This window comes from Dipodomys merriami, unplaced genomic scaffold, assembly GCF_024711535.1.
Source record: "Dipodomys merriami isolate MVZ:Mamm:240054 unplaced genomic scaffold, mDipMer1.0.p SCAF_101, whole genome shotgun sequence".
Taxonomy (NCBI): domain Eukaryota; kingdom Metazoa; phylum Chordata; class Mammalia; order Rodentia; family Heteromyidae; genus Dipodomys; species Dipodomys merriami.
The window spans coordinates 2447935-2450500 of record NW_027202283.1 but is presented as its reverse complement, the minus strand read 5'-3'; the positions used below and the strand labels follow the sequence as shown (position 1 = coordinate 2450500).

General features: G+C 51.1%; 1 long non-coding RNA gene across 1 annotated transcript in view; it reads right to left on the bottom strand.

The window, feature by feature from the left end:
- LOC138807331 (uncharacterized) overlaps positions 1–2018 on the bottom strand; it is a 3312-nt gene extending 1294 nt beyond the window's left edge. Inside the window, exons 1-2 of the long non-coding RNA XR_011366122.1 lie at positions 1649–2018; positions 523–616 (exon numbers count right to left, since the gene is read on the bottom strand). This is a non-coding gene — a long non-coding RNA (uncharacterized lncRNA). The remainder of the gene's footprint in view (positions 1–522; positions 617–1648) is intronic.
- Positions 2019–2566: the final 548 nt, after the last annotated feature.

The following is a 2566-nucleotide window of genomic DNA, read 5'->3' as shown; positions in this document are numbered from 1 at the left end:
CATCATGGCAGTCTTAGATGGGACTGACCATAAACCAAGTTAGGATGTTGAAGTACAATCTCATACTGAGGATCCCTTGACCTTATCAAAGACTCAGGATCTCTCACTCTCCTGCCTTGACACTGGGCAGCAAGGTGAGTTGCAGTTATCCAACCACAGGATGTGAATATGAAAGGATTTCTCCGCCAGGGACTCCAACTGGATGGGCTCCAGGTCCCTCTATCTCTGAAAGAAATGTTCCTAGGTTGTGAGTATCCTCAAAGAAACAACCCTGCTCAGAGCCCAGTGCCTCTTGTTTTCCCACTAGCCTCTATCCAAGCCTGCCCCACCTTCAGTCAGCCCTTTCTGAATCCCAGATCTGCCATGTAGACTAAAGGTTGAGCCAGCAAAGAGACCCACCCACCTCTGCCTCTGAGAATGGCAGTCACGTGGTCCTAGTGCCCTCTACAGGAAGTCTCAAAGTAACTCAGGTCTCGACTCCTTCCTCATTCCCTGACTGTCCTGTGCCAGTGGCCCACTTACCTCTGTCTATGGTGGCGGAATAAACACCGGGAGTGTCATCTTCTGATTGAGCCAACGAAAGTCCCAGTCCCCAAGGATGTACTGAACAGGCATCCTGCAGTGGACAACAGCCAGGCAGTCAATGGTGAACCCAAGGTTCCAGGACTCTTAATAGAAGTGTGGCTGGGTCAAAGACTCTATAACTGGTGGTCTATATTGTCAGGAAAGGTCATGGCTCCAATGTCCTGAAACACCTGACCTGGGATCGTCCTACCTCTTCCCTCATCCCAACACCTCCCTGTCCCTTAGACAATTTCTTATTATCTGTCCAGGAAATAAACTTGCTGGGGCCGGGATAATTGAAACCTGGTGACCCCCCCCCCCCCTGAGCCCTAGGTCCTTCCTGAGGCTGCTTCCCCGTGCAGTTGGTGACCACACAGCTCCTAGATGTCATGAAGTTGCTGAAGGGTCAGTGGCTTAATCCTACATACTGGCTTTAGGCTCTGAAATGTTACCCACAGAGATTGTGAGTGGTTGGCTTTCTTGATCCAGGGACTCCAAACCAAGGCTCGCATGCTCCCTTCTTCCTTCCTTTCCTCTTTTTTTCCCTTCATCCTTCCTTCCTCTCTCTCTGTTTCCTTCCTTTGTCTCACTCCTGGCCTTGAATTCAGAGCCCGGGTGCTGTCCCTTAGCCTTTTTACTCAAGGCGACCAGTCTACAGCTTGAGGTACACATCCATTTCTGGCATTTTCTTTTTGGTTGTTAGTTGGAGATAAGAGTCTTATAGTCTTTCCTGTCTGGGCCTTAAGCCTTGATCCTCCCATCTCAGGCTCCTAAGTAGCTTGGATGACAGGCATGAAGCCCCAGCATCCAGTTCAAACCAAGGTTTCTTCATGTGCTGTGGAACCAGCACCAGAACCTTTCATCATCTATGACCCCCACTCCCTTACCCCCTTGAGCATGGCGCATACTGTAACTCTTTGTTGGATTACTAAATGAGCATCTGTCTATGACAATATTATAGAAAAGTCCCATTCAATTCATGTAAGCATCCTGGGGCAGGGCGGGGGGAGGCAAAGCCTGATGTAGCTCTCCCACAGTTCTCCCTCGTCCCTCTTCCCACCCTCCTGATGCCACCGCACTTAACTGTTTTGGCTCCCAGGATGTGAGCCACGATGTGCTCGCTGGATTCTGGGGCCACTGGGATGCCTATCTGCTCAAAGATCTCTGTCCAGTGGCCAACCAACTCTGTGGCACTCCATGCCCCCTCAGGTGTGAATGAGGTTGCCGTGAGCTGAACCCCTGGCTCAAGTGGCCTCCTTTCCTCTCCGTGGGGCCAGACAGGATGGTCCACTATATCTGGCCCCAAGTTTCATGTTACAGAGAAAGGATTCTCGAGGCATCCCGGATCTCTAAATCTTCCACAGTCCATTGCAGGTGCTGAAAATCATCTCTGCTCACAGCTGACAGGCTGGGGATGGTGAGGTCACTCTCTGCTCCCCATGACATCCTTGACTGTGGTGGTCACCCTGGAGAGAGCTGTAGAAGAATCAGCAGCTGCCAGAGAAAGGCAGTCAAGGCACGACATTCATAGCAGGAGACCATCTGGCTTGGGAACTCTGTGTGTGCCACTTTGAACTTCACTGTCTGACCGCTGAATTGGTTCATGTAATTTGACCCATGAACCCAAGCATTAGTGGAAATTGCCAGCTTCAAGAAAAAAAAAACCTGGAAAAGGTGGCATATCACTTGTCCCAATCAAACTTAAAGGGTTCCAAAGTCAGTGGTCCCCTTTTCCTTCCAGACAGCCTACAGCAGGTTACAGAAACTGGCATTCAGAGAGCTCTAGCTAACTGCCACAGTATGATACCGAACAGGCTCCAGGAGGGGAAACTTGCCTACCACTGTCCAGCTGGAAATGGCCCAGGTGGGACACAGATTGGAGACTGCAGGACTCTAGGGAGGACTACACATGGATGCACTGCCCCAGGAGGGAATCCACGCCACCAGAGGGGGCCCAGAGCTCCCTGCCCAGATGCCCATAGACACCGTCAATGTCCTGGGT